At 37.4% G+C, this 14,349-nt stretch overlaps 1 protein-coding gene across 3 annotated transcripts in view; it reads right to left on the bottom strand.

Annotated features, from left to right (window-relative positions):
• Positions 1-14,349, bottom strand: part of BICD2 (BICD cargo adaptor 2) — a 113,128-nt gene that overhangs the window by 26,438 nt on the left and 72,341 nt on the right. The window lies entirely within an intron of this gene.

The raw sequence follows: 14,349 nt of genomic DNA, 5'->3' as shown, positions 1-14,349 counted from the left end.
TTTAAGTGTTTTTTACACTACAAATAAGATATGTGCAGCGTACATAGGAGTTAATGTTTTTCCCCCCCAAATTATAATCCGGCCCTCCAACAGTTTGAGGGACTGTGACCTGACCCTCTGTTTAAAAGGTTTGTGGACCCCTGATCTATGGTCTCATCGCTATAACTAAATTCAGAGTATGGTTGTCTCTCCTTTAAAAAAAAAACAAAAAACCAAGACCGTCCCTGTCACATTCAATTCACACTTGCATTGTTGTTGACATCTGTTAGAATTTCTCGCCACAGTAACAACCACAGCTGTGACCCTTAAATTTGGAAAGGTTATTCATTCTGGAAATGGGATCCAAGCATAAACTTGGCTAATCCTTGCCAAAAATAATCAACAGATCTGTCACTACAATCTGAGAATATTTCTGTGTAGACAGTATATCTAAAATTAAAAGTTATGTCTGGAAACGCTATGTCTGATTGTCATCAAATTTCATCCTGCCATTCCTTTGCAAGTTGTTGTTGCTGCTTTAGGAACTACATGTATTCATGATTCTGTGAAATAAAACACAGCATTAATTATTATGAGTTTGCATCCATTATGATGAATCTGTGGTTTTCCATGCACTTGAAGCACAAACAATGCCTTTGAGCTAGCATGTAATTTACTGAAACAAATGTGGAGCGAGGATAATTTGGACAGCCATCACATTGTCTCTAGATATATATTTTTTCCAAGGGACTCTTTTTCTTGTCAAATTAATTAGCATAAGTTTTCTAGCAAGAACTGCTTCTGAAGAAATCACAGATGCTGAGGTGTAGACTTGTGAAAAGGATATGAATAAACACGAAGGATATGAATAAATGCAAGGTCTGTTTCTAGGCTTCCTTGGTTATAATTAGGAATCACAATTATTATGATGCTTTACTGTTAGACACCCACAATTGCATGTTATTCTTTCACTTTCATATCTAAGTGTAAAATGTTAACAACCATGATCTGAAACATCCATAAGAGAGCATTGGGTGCTTGGTTATTTACATAACTCACTTCTTCTTCAATATATCTAAGGTAATATCCATGGTTGTCTATTTGTGAGGTAGATCACACTGACAATAACTCACCCAAGTAATCACTGGGTTTCATGGTTCAATGGATTTGCAAAGTCCCCATTCAATTAATGGATCACTTCACCAAACTGGCACTTCTCAATATTTAGCAATCACAACCATTGCATATATTAATTTATTAATATTCAAGTAATATTACATGACTTATTAATGTATTATTAATTAAACAATAAATTACATAATAAATAATAAATATAAATATATTATAGATAAATATATCGCTGCACAGTGGAGGACTGGGCCGGGTGTCAGAATGCCTGATAAACACTAGACAATATGTTAAAAATATTGATGACCTTTTAGTAGCTTGAAAATATAATAGAAGTTTCAATATTATTACTGTATACAACTAAAATTAATGTCGTATTAGTATTTTAATAAAAGAACAAACTCATTTTTTAGGATACTTTATAATTAAAATATAATTAAAAACTCTAAAAAATAATTTTGATTCAGGTTATGTGAGGATGACACACATATTATATTATATTTATTTTATGCATTTGTACCCTGTCTCCCAGAGGCGGACTCGGGGCGACTTTACAACAGACAACTATTAGATGCCAAATACATACATTAAAATAAACAGTTACAATGAAAACAACAGTTTAAAACAGTTATAAACATTTACTTGGATCTTTACTATCTCTTATAAAAATTAAATAATAGCCTTATCGTAGTGGTTGGCCCCCTTTGTATCCTGGAAACCTATGTTTTGAAATCCAGTCAGTTACTGTCAATGCAATTTAATATAAATCAATTAATACTGAATTTTATCACAACAGAAGCAAATTGAGAATATACTGCAAGTCGCTTCTGGTGTGACAGAATTGGCCATTTGAAAGGGTTGTTAACACCCTTCAAGATAATCCCAAATTGGTAAGAAACTTTGCAACAATATATCTTGCAAATGAATCAACAATTTCTATTTCTACACCTTTTCTTATAAAAGCAGACTGAAGGTCAAAATCAAAGTCAAAGCAAGTCACTATTTTTTGACACGTGGCTTGGAGAACATTTCTCCTCCTACCAAGATGAGGCTTATGGTCACATAATGGTTTAATTAAAAGTTAAGTGATGGGATACATCTTCACTCATGCAGGTTAAGAACAATAACTTCCAGACAGCACAGTACACCTTTAAAATATTCAGGTAAAACATTTAATAACACTGAAACATTAGACACAACGTGTATTTCAAAAGGAATGTTTTCTGAAAACAGTGTATATTTTAAATCAGAATGTATCCTTGGATTTTTGAATTAGCTGGAGGCTGACTTCCGACAGATGCCTGAACAAAAAATATACACTTCTTTTTCGCATCTTTCTTTCAGATATGATCAATGCACAACAATGGGGTTAATCAGGAACAGATGCCGCCCTCAAGAATACGCAGGGCAATCTGATTGCATTTTCATTACAATTAATCATCTTGGAATGCTTTCTTCATTAAAGGCTTTCACAGAGCTAAAAATGATAAATTATAGCCTTTTTGTGGAGTAAAATACAAAATTTGTATAATTATTTAGGAGGAGCAAGACAAAGTAACAAGCTGCCAGTTTAAAATCAGCTTTGATAGATATAAAAGGTGGAAACCCAACAGCTGCCATCTGCAGGAACCCTCAGTATGGTGCTCAGCACTAGCAGTTGGCTTGATTAATATCTTTCTCTACATCTGAATATTCTTGCAAACAGTAGAAAAGCATTTTTGCTGGATCTGTTTGTCCTGCTGTTTTTTGTTTATTTCTAGGAGCAAATCAAAATGGAAATAGGAGGAGGAGGAGCTTTGTCAGGTACATGACACTGACCCCATCTGGTCTATGGTTGAGGAAAGAAGGCAAGTCCATTTGACAGAAGCACCTTTGGGACACCATGTTTATTTCTAGCATGCATTACAAATGGCTCTGACAGCCAAACTTGGACAAAGGAAGATTTCTAGACAAACATTCATCATGAGATTTCAGAGTCCTCTTGAGATTTGAGACATTTAGCAATTAAAACAATATACGCTGAATGAACTTTAAAAGAAGACACTCCCAACTACCAGAGAACTCTTTATCCACTATGTCTTAAATAAGAACATAGGAACGTATAACATATCAGTCATTTCCTTTAGAAAGTGCAAATAAGTTTATGCAGGGTTCCTAGAACTGAAGACCGAGTTTTAGGATTATATCTGTTTGCCAATGTTTAGTTTAATGCATGGAAAGGAAACCTTCTAGGTGTTTTGTACTACAACTTCCACAAACATGGCCTAATTATCAAGGATCTCCCACTCCTGGTTTCTGAAAGATATCTCTTTGGCTCATTGTCTTTATCAAATTTCCTGATATACCTGGGATAATTTTCTTCACTTTGGGATGCATAGGATGGGCAGCACACAATGTGATCTTATTGCCAGTTCAATGCTTTCTTAGCTTCAATTTCTAGCTTCAATTTCTATCCCCAACCCTACCATAACAGTGTGTGTGTGTTCCTAACCCGCAGTTACTGGGAAGTAATGGCCCTTTGATTCTTTGCAGAAGCTCGGGCCTAGTTTCCCCTTGCTTGTAGTTTCAAGGGCTGTTCATCTGAAGCTTTGGAATAAATGACATTTCTGATTCCCCCAAACCTTCTTCTGGGGGTGGTCTTACAACAGAGACCTTTGCCTTTTGGATGGTGACCTTTCAATGCAATTTTATAGCATTTGTGTGGAATCTTCCAGGAATAAATACTGGGCCTCCTCTTTTGGCTTACCAGTATCTTTCTGTTGTGGGTTTACTCCATGCTACTGTTCATGCTGAACTCACTCACTTTTTAAGTATTCAGATATTGCTTATTTACATGTATTAGCATGAACAAAATGTCATCCGAGGGTTACTTGCTAATAAGCCTGAAGTTACAATCCTTGTAAAGAACCTTTTTCAATTCTTGCTGAAACCCCATTTTGGAGTTTCTACCTCTCCCTTTTCTTTATTCCTTACACTACTGTCTGTAAATACGTTTTAAAATTATCTCAAAGAGACAGGATCGTTTTCTTTAAATATATATATATATATATATATATATATATATAAAACTTCCCCAAACCACCTGTGTATGTTTATAGAGTGTATTATCTAGTCCTCTCTATTACTTCTTTTTTGGTAGCATTTTTAGAAGAGGGAGTGGGGATGTCCTCCGTGAGCACAGACATCACTTTGAACATGTGATTTGTGCATTTCTTAGACTCCCTCTTGCTGCGCTGCCATTATGACAGGTCTGAGCTTTTATTCTGTGCTGTCAGGGAAGTGAATCAAAATTGTTTCACATCCTTTCAAGTCATCCTTTTTCCAATTTGTTCATCCTCCTGACAGCATCAAAAATGACAGGGGAAAAGCCCTTTTGGAACAGTATATCATGCACTTAATAAGTCACTGCAGAGTGCTTCATATCATACGGTACAAATTCTTCTTTCACAATAGCCAAATTCACCAAAGTTGTGTCTGGTCACACCCTATATGACACAAATATAAAGCAGCTTCTTCTTTTCCCTGTTCTTTTAAAACAAGAACAATCAGCGGGGCAAAAATAGAACACATGACTTAACATTACAAGCTTTAGGAAACCTCAGTCACAAAATGTGTCCCTTCTATTTAACTTGTTTAGCAGGTTTCCGAGGGAGAGCAAGGACAAGAGGATAAAGATACACAAAGGACTAATCTGCATTTCAGCTATAAATCCTATTGGGGACAGAAGTGTGTCCTGACTTTGGGAATACCCTGCCCTCAGTAATGATGTTAAGGCAGGTGCTTATGGGAACTTCGAAATCTGGAACAATTAGGCTACTGTGAGGATGTAGAAAAGAGCACCAGACAGAGCCAAAGTAGGCAGATGGGGGCTAACAACAAGCTTAGCTGGCTACTATGGTGACAGCCCTGGCACCTAAAAATGAACCCTTGATGGAAATAACAGGAGTAAAATTGGGGAGGTGGAGGGAAGATGAAAGAGCTAGTGCTGGGGAGGGGACAAGGGAAAAGTCTTGTAGACAGGCAAATAAATCTTGATGAACAGGCCATAACCCATTTTTTTTCTCAGTCACACATTTCCCAAGACATTTCAAAAGGAAGTCCTACTGAGTGTCCTTCTTATTATTCAAAAGGTTAATGAGTGGAAGATTGTACTTTGTTATGAACAATTCTAACATACAGAAGGAGGATAAAGTGCCATTTTTAAAAAGAGGGAATAAATTCAGAGACACAAATATGTTTGCATACATTATATGTTAGCTTTAAGGAGTGTAAGCTTCCAATCTGAATCAATGTTCGTTTCGGTTAGGTGTCTAAAAGCTAGAACTGGGAGTGAATTTGGACACCCGACATTTACTTTAAAATGCCTTTTATTTTATTTTTGTTGTTGTTTATTCGTTCAGTTGTTTCCAACTCTTCATGACCACATAGACCAGCCCACGCGAGAGATCCCTGTCAGCTGTGGCCAGCTCCAGTTCCTTCAAAGTCAAGCCAGTCACTTCAAGGATACTATCCATTTGTCTTGTCCTTGGTCGGCCCCTCTTCCTTTTCCCCCAGCATAATTCTCTTCTTCAAGCTTTCCTGTCTTCTTATTATGTGATCAAAGTACTTCTTCTTTGCCTCTAATATCATTCCCTCCAGTGAACAGTTGGGCTTTGTTTCCTGGAGTATGGATTGGTTTGATTTTCTTGCGGTCCAAGGCACTCTCAGAATTTTCCTCCAGCACCACAGTTCAAAAACGTCTATCTTTTTTTGTTCAGCCTTCCTCATGGTCCAGCTCTCATATCCATAGGTTACCACTATGAGAATCTTTGTTGCCAGTGTGATGTCTCTACTCTTCACTATTTTATCGAGATTGGTCATTGCTCTCCTCCCTGCCTCATGTACAGAGGATGAATTGTTGGAGGCTACAGACAATGCCGTTGCTGTTGCCCGTTTTTGGTCATAATATTTTTAGCTGTCTGCACACCTTCTATTTTATCAGTTTTATACTAATTTGTGCAATGCTTTTGATATGAAATAAATAAATAAATTGCTCTCCTCCCAAGTAAACATCTTCTGATTTCCTGGCTACAATCTGCGTCTGCAGTAATCTTTGTACCTAGAAATAAAAAGTCTGTCACTGCTTCCGTATTTTCTCCCTCTCTTTGCCAACTATCAGTCTGGTTGCCATAATCTTGGGTTTTTTTATGTTTAACTGCAAGCCAGCTTTTTCACTTTCTTCTTTCACCTTGGTTAGAAGGCTCCTCAACTTCTCCTCACTTTTGGCCATCAAAGTGGTATCATCTGTATATCTAAGGTTGTTAATGTTTCTTCCAGCAATTTTAACTCCAGCCTTGGATTCGTTAAGCCCCACATGTCTGAAGAAAACACAACCAAGAATTGCTTTAAAAATTACCTTGATATTCAACATTTCCTGCATTGGGCTCAAGGCAAGGATCCATGGCTGCCCCCCCCCCCTTTATCTTCACATTAGCCCCATGAGGCAAGTCAGGGAGAGTGTGCAAGGGCCTGGGCCAAGGGTCACTCAATGCATTTTATAGAGTGAGAGAATGAGCATGGACTGAGAGACATATGAAGACAAAAAGACTCAAGAATCAAAAACCAAGCATATCATCACTGCCTTATCACAGTGTGGGCAGCAGCCAAGTGAGCTAGAAGAAACAAGACCACCAGCTTCAATCCCAGGGAAGAAATTCTATGGCAGAACTGTGCCATAATCTCTTGTCTCTGCTAGCATTAATGCTAGAAGAGAGGAAGGACAACATGTTTTGTGAAAAGAAGAACTAGCAAACCATGTTGAAAGAACTTCTGCTTTGTTGTCTTTCGAAGGCAATGCATTTTATTCAAGACTGTTAAACAAACTGTGCAAACAAGGTCTAGTATTCACACAAATTAATGGTACGAAACTAATATTAGAGGCTATTCAAACCAGCAGAAGCAGACAAAAAAATAAGATAATACAAGGAATATGTTTGAGGAATGGATAAACTCTGTACTTCAACAGTTCAGAAGAAGGCTAAGGAAAACAAGTATTACTAGAAATGTAAGAAAGGTGCTCTAATCATTGGTTAAATCAGATCTTGAAAAAGAGAATTCTGAACTCATCTCTGTTATCAAGAAGGTGTGAGCAATTTGTACTTAAAATAATAATAATAAATGATGGGAGTACTTTTCCTGAGGCTGCTTTGAGGGAAGTTTATTACTTGAATCTGCATTATCCTTCATCAGGGCTGGGCTGGGTAAGCAAACCACAAATTATTCCACAACTTGACACTTTTCTGATTATAATACTTGCAGTAATGCCTTGTCTCATCTCCTTCTTCCATAGTTTTTATTAACAATCCAATAAACAATAAAACGTCCCCAGAGCTACACATTTATGGGGAATTTGAAATATGTATTTGTGGAAAGACAACAGTTATGGCTCTTCTTTCTTGCTTTGCATCTTTCAACTTTCCTCAGTCTAAGGCATAAACAATAACTTGTGGAGTGAGCAAAATAAATTAAATAAATTAAGTGTATTTGCACTGAGAAATTCATCTGGAGTTAACACCTGCTTAACAGATTATATAAATTGCACAATGATGAAGTTTTCCATTTCGTTCTAAATGGAGGCTTTAAAGCCTAAAAGCTAAAAAAGCAAATGGTTCAGTTTAAGGAATAGGAATCATTCCATTAATACTGTTTCCGATTAGAAGCGGAAAACAAAGGACATGATCTGGTATTGAATAAAAAAACCAACACAGCCTACACCAGGGTCAGTGTTTTTCGATGATGATGATGATGATGATGATGATCATCATCATCATCATCATCATCATCATCATCATTTATACTCCACCCCATCTCCCCAAAGGGACTCAGGACAGCTTACAACATGGATAAATACAATAAAAATACATAGAAAATAAAAATAAACAAAATGATAACATATCAGATCAATATAATACAAAACAAGATAAGTCGAAGAACGAGTAAACAAAAATTAAACAGTAAGCATTATAAAACATTAGTTAAAATCACTAATTAGTTGATATATCCCAGCAACTTGTCTTTTCTTCTGACTAAAGAAAGAGAGAGTGGACTGCCTCTTATGGAAGCCTCTGGGAATAACAATTCATCTTTTAAATCAGTTTCAGTTCCTCCTGACATAGCTTAGTGTTTTCTTTCAAAATCCCACATTTGCAAAAACCAGAAGTGAAGTTCTGCCATTTCTCAATGTCATCTTTCTATTTTTGGAATACTGAGCCCCTAGAAAGCTCCAGGGATAGAAGGCTACATCTGAATCCTGCCAGAATTGCTCACCTCAGTCCATACTGACTGACTACATTTCTTCAGGGAGGAATGTTTCCCTGCCTGCCTTGAGATACCAGGAACTGAACACAAAGTCTTTTTATGTAAAGAACTAATGTGATCTACCATTAAGCCATGGCCCTCCCTATTTGCATCAAGATGCCCTCAAAGAGACAGAATCTGCTGAGCTTGCCTGTGGCAACAACTAGGCTCACATTCAAAAACCACTCTATCAGCATGCCTTGACAGGAAGAAACTTGAAAACTGAGCAGTTGTCCAAAACAAGCCATAATGCATGCAATCACAAGATTTGTGTTGTATGCTGTAATAGATGTTCTTGGAAATGGGCCTGATTTTCCCCATGCACGTACACATGGCTAAGAATAATAATCTCCACAGAGAAGTGGTACTTCTTGTTGAAAATAAAACTAAAAAAATCGTTCAATAATAGTAGTTCTGTAGCATTCACTCTAGGAGAGATTCCTAGAAAGTACATTCAGTGCAGGTAATATGATCACAAATGCCACAAAATTCCTCTTTTCTGTGCCCCAACAGCCATCTTGTAAAGTTGACTACAGACCATTTGATCTTACTGTTGGGATACCCTTCTCCTGCTCATAATCTTATGATCCCAAATAGATGTTCCAAATGTTTGCATTTCTATTCATTTTGATAGTAGAAAGGGAAGCTTAACCTCAGAGGTATTCCATTTCTTAAGCTTGCTAGCCCAGAATGAGAACTCAGTTTGTCACAGAAAAAAAGGAACCAACAAAATCATTGCTTTCTTTGTCCCACATGTGATACATATGATGTCAAAAGACCTTTCTTCATATGATTTGCATGCCTCAACCAGGAATAGCTGAGTTTGGGATTTTGTCTACAGCCTGTGGATACAAAAATGTACTGCTGATGTATCCATCCCCAAGGTTCAGGATTGCTGTGAATCTATATATGGTATACATACCTTCTCTTTGATATATACACCATGAGTTGAACCTGGGGTTATATACCATCTATTAGGCAAAGTGAAACTTCAGACCTATGCTTGCACAGCTGACGATGGTGGTGGCAGTGGAGCTGTCACATACTACCATGGCTCAGAGTTTCAGAAGCAGGTCTCGGGGCCAACTGTGTTGCATATGCTTTTGTTGCATACATTTTGGCCATTGTGAGTAGAGCATCCCTTATCTGAAATACTTGGGACAAAAATGTTTAGGGAATTCAGTCTTTTTTAATTTTGGAATATTTGCATATATGTAATAACGCCAAGTCTATACATGAAATTCATTTCTGATTTTTATACACAGCATGAAGGTAGTTTTATATACAGTATTTTAAAATATTTTTATTGATGATACAAAGTTTCTGTAACATTGAATCCTCAGAGCGTATAAGTGTCACAATCTCAGCCAATCGCAGGGACAATTTTAGATTTGGGAGCATTTCAGATTTCCAGATGAGAGATATTCATCCTTCATTTATCAATTGCTCTTCACATTCATTGTAAAATTAATGCATTTCAAAGAAAATAATATTCAAAATTTGAAATCTTTTATAAAGACCTTTTTAGTTGTCTGCCAAGAGCCCAAAACCGCTTCTTGGTGGGCCAGGGAAGGAAGCTGAACTGCCCAGTATGAGGACTTCTTAATCAGCCACAGGAGTGGAAGAACTACTCCCATTCCCCTTTACTTCATGCACAGTCTTCCACTCCTGTCTTTTCCACCTTGTCCCAAAGCCACTACTGTGGCTCGGAGGTGCTCACCCACACATCTAGTGGTCACTCACTGGTGGTTCTCATTCATAACATAAATCCGCTGCTATTGAACAGCTGCACCCCTCACAATTGTTTTCACTGAGACTCAAATGTGTTGTTGATTGCCTTGTCTGCATGTTGTTTTTGAGGCCTTGTCTTCCATCTTCTTATGCTGTTGGCATAGAACATGCTGTTACACCATCAATTTTAAAATGAGATTCAATTCTTATGTCTAGTTGACTTCTGCAGGTGGAATGTGAATGGACCTCAGACAGCAACCTAGTTATGGTCCTGCCACTGAATACTTCTGCTTATGCGTAGGCTTTTGATAGGCCATTGTGGAGAGCAGAATGTCAAATGAAAAGAAACTTTCATCAGGATCCTACTTAGAATTCTAGGTAGCTCATATCAAACAGAAAAGTGCTGTCTGATACTTCAAAGAAAGGAGTCCTGGCATTCATGATGCTATTTCCTAATTTGTGCTGGTTTAGTCACACTTTTTTCTTCATGCTCCCCTTGCCCAGTCTTGTCTTGTTTTCACAAGTTAGTCATCTCCCTCTGAAAAACAGACCTTCAAGCTTTCTATTGCCAAACATAATAACAGACAGACAGGCCTACTAGGCCTTTAAAAACATCTACAAAGCCCAGTAGCTGAGACAAATGCCTTCCCTTGTTTTAGGTCTTCACTTTTTGAAATGCTATGTAAGGTTATCTCTTTTGACAGGACAACTTCTATTGATGAAAAAATTGTACTAAATGGTATTGAAAACAATCCCCATCATGTGGAAAAAAATATAGCAGGCAGACTGGGATATTGGGAGGGTGTTGCTGTCCTCCAATCTAATCATACATAGTTGACTGAGCATTAATGCACTTGTATCCTTAGCCAATATTTGAAGGTACAGGTCTTAGATGCAGCATCAGCAAGAAATGAAACATAATCCGAGGCTAGACACTAGAGTAATTCCTCCACTTTTTTGGTTTTGAATTTTGCAGATTTGGTTATACATGGATATTATTAAAACACTTGTTTTACCTGAGAAAACATTTCTCAAGTAATCTCTATGTCCTTCAGTGTGATTTTGTGATCAGCTTCTAGTAGAAGCTGACAGCACTGTCATGCTGGAAGACATAGAAATTCATAGGGGTTAAAATTGAAAAGAGAAAAACTATTCACAGGAGTTGGGCCCCTAACTCCAGCAGGTATAGAGTACTAACGGTATTGTTCCCTCCCACAACAAGAAAGCTACACACACACACACACACACACACAAGCAAAGTGTCTGTAAGTCTAACTAGAATGATATATATCCTGATAAATAAGAATTGGTGGATAAAATATAGAAGACAGAAAAAGATAGCTTCTGGTCTCTAGCATAGTCAACTGCAGACTTGGAAATACTTTCTTTTGGGGTTTTTTTTCAGATACTTTGAACTCCAGATGCCAAAATCTCTGACCATTGTCCAAGCCTGTTGGAGATTGCTGCAATTACTGTCCAAAACATTTGAAGACCAAAAGTTGAGAACCACTGTTCTACAGTTCAGGGAAATTGCTATTTCCAGACTTTACCTCCAAGAATCTGCCAGCTGGCAGAATTCGAGTAGTCGTAGATCAGAAAGCATGTAATTTTCCCAAGCTGGTCAGTGAACTGGGAGCTATTCTACTCTCCAGTCTTGCAGCTCTTCCACCAAGAGACTTCTGTTTGCATTATACAGACTATTCTCCGCAGCCTGATGAAGTGAGACTTCACACAGTGTGCCAATAGCTTCCTACAGTTCAACCTCACTTTGCAAAGCAAAAATACTGAAAATACTCCTCCAACCCAGTGTGTCTAACAAATCAATTGGGACTATGCTTCACACTCTTCCTTCCTAGGAGGATGCCCTCTAATTTCATTTAACAAGAGCAGCAGTGGTTTGCTGCCAGAAATGATGCAAAGGGAAGTTGAAGGATTGGAACTCTTTTAAGGTCCACAGCTTCCAGATCTTTTCGAGCAGAAATACCCACAAAGTTAAATATAGCCTACATTCAGACATCACACCAAATGGGTTAAAATAACTCTCATGAATGATTTCACATACAGAGTGCAGTGTGTGTGTGTTCAAGTTGCCTGACGAGTAATTGTGATCCCGTGAATTTCATGGATTCTTTAAGGCAAGCAATGCTCAGAGGTACAGTAAGCTAGAAAAAGAAATAGCTAAAAACACTGATGATGTACAAGGATTGAAAAAGGTTGGTGTCAAGGATCAGATTTTGATTTCACATTACACTCTTGCTCTTTTGATTTTTACACTATCAGAAAAAAGGTGAAGCAATTAACTAGATTTTTTTTCAATACTTATAGTTCTATATAAGTCAGATATATGTCTTGTCATGGGAAAAATTAACTTTGAACACTGTATGAATAAAATAAAATGCACAGTGAGCCCACCTTCCTCTCACAAAGAAACATACCTAGACTTTAGACTTTCAATAAAATGTGTCTCTCAAGTCCCATCTTAAGGGTCACTTCACATGGCTGATTTTCCCCAGAATTAACTGGGCAGCAAACACACAATGTCACACCATTTGTACACCATGTGCTTGTACCTAAAAGATTTCCCTTTCAACACTTTTATTAATTATGTAGATATTCAACAAAAAAATAAAATAAAAATATCTCTGTGTCATACTTTTCAAAAATGGGCACAAGGCAAAGAGGTAGCATTGATCCATCAGTTCCTTTGTTTTAGTACGGCATCTAGTTGTAAGTATTTAACAAACTGAAATAAAGAAACATGCTTTCAGCAACATCAAATATATAAAGATAATCATCTTGCCTAGGCCTGAATTTTCTGTAACTTTTTTGACCCAGTGCTGAGTAAAACCAATGTCAACTACTGTACTCCACTAATGAGTATGTAATGACCCTTGAAAAAAGCCAAGGGTTCATAGAGCTCCTTAAGCATACAAGTATATGCGGATTTGGGCTGGAATATGATATTTCAATTGCAAGAACAGAGTATTTAAAATATTCAAAAAAGTAATAAAAATATTAAAATAACTGAAGTGACACAAATGTGTCAAGTTTTAGAATTCTTGACCAGTCTGATTGGTACAAATGTATTTATTTAGAACATTTCTACTCCACCTTTCTCCACCCCGGGGGGGGGGGGGGATGGGGACAGGGACGGACGACATTCAAGATGGCCTACACTTAGGCAACTATTCAGTGCCACTACACAATATCCCAGAGTACTTGTAAGATATCAGTACAAACACAAAACAATCTATGCGTAATGTCAAAGTGTATTATCACGAAAACATATAATATTCTGTTTACCAAAATCCCCAGTACAAAGCTCAATTCAGTGGTACACAGAAATCAAAAGGAGCAACCGCTCTCAAACGTAACAGTTCTGGGTTTGGATAGGGATTCCACTGTGTATAGGCTTCAGGGATACATTCAATGAGAAAAGTCATATAAACAAAGTAAGCATTGAGTCATGAGGCTATATGTAAACTGAAGACAATAATGAAGATAAAGCGCCACCCTCAAAACAATCTTCATGGAAAAGATCCAACTCAAGTCCAGTGAAAAATGGAGCACTGCTTCTCAAAATAAGTCTTCAAAGAAAGGTCCCAATGGCATTCAACAGGGGTGCCCGGGTATTTTTATACCCAGTTTCGGGGAAAGCAATCCCCTTCCTCAGGAGTTGATAAATTCAGCAACTCCAGACTCTTATATCATGCCAGGTAGCTTATACAAAAAGTGACTCTGCTTGAAGTAAATTCACACTGCTCCTTAAGCATACAAGTATATGCGGATTTGGGCTGGAATATGATATTTCAATTGCAAGAACAGGGTATTTAAAATATTCAGAAAAGTAATAAAAATATTAAAATAACTGAAGTGACACAAATGTGTCAAGTTTTAGAATTCTTGACCAGTCTGATTGGTACAAATGTATTTATTTAGAACATTTCTACTCCACCTTTCTCCACCCTGGGGGGGGGGGGGGAACAGGGACAGGGACGGACGACATTCAAGATGGCCTACACTTAGGCAACTATTCAGTGCCTTCAAAAGACAGTATACAATTAAAAACAATTTAAATAGAATTATAAAACACATTAAAACATTTAAAACATCAGTGCATTCACTGTTAACCACATTATCCAAAGCCATAGTCTGGGCTGTTTAGTGTTTTAGAGG

The sequence above is a fragment of the Anolis sagrei genome, chromosome 2, assembly GCF_037176765.1.
Source record: "Anolis sagrei isolate rAnoSag1 chromosome 2, rAnoSag1.mat, whole genome shotgun sequence".
NCBI classification, from domain to species: Eukaryota; Metazoa; Chordata; class Lepidosauria; order Squamata; family Dactyloidae; genus Anolis; species Anolis sagrei.
The sequence above is the reverse complement of the archived record's forward strand: the minus strand, read 5'-3'. Positions and strand labels throughout refer to the sequence as shown.